This window comes from Myripristis murdjan, chromosome 1 (assembly GCF_902150065.1).
Source record: "Myripristis murdjan chromosome 1, fMyrMur1.1, whole genome shotgun sequence".
NCBI lineage: Eukaryota > Metazoa > Chordata > Actinopteri > Holocentriformes > Holocentridae > Myripristis > Myripristis murdjan.
In genome coordinates this window covers 5,551,541-5,551,882 of record NC_043980.1, presented here as the reverse complement: position 1 = coordinate 5,551,882, position 342 = coordinate 5,551,541, and positions in this window count along the sequence as shown.

Here is a 342-nt window from a genome sequence, read left to right as displayed (position 1 = left end):
AGGGAGGGAGAGGGGTGGGGAGGGAGGGCGGGGGGGGATGATGAGGAGATACAGGTGAGGGAAACGGGCTTTGGGTTGCCGGGGGTCAATTCACTCAATTCATTTAATTCAGAATTAGTTGGTTTCTCCGTTTCGTTTTGTTTTTTCCCTCGAGGTGAAAGTCGCCTTGCAGCCGAGTGCAGAAAAACAAAATGAACTCAAACACAAAAGCAGAAAAAACAAACAGCACAAGAGTCGAGCCGGAACAGGATTTGCACTTTGAACTTTTTGACATGTGAGTATAAAATACCAAGAGCTTGAATACGCCTTGAAATGAAAAGTGATCACGATCCTTTTTTAAAA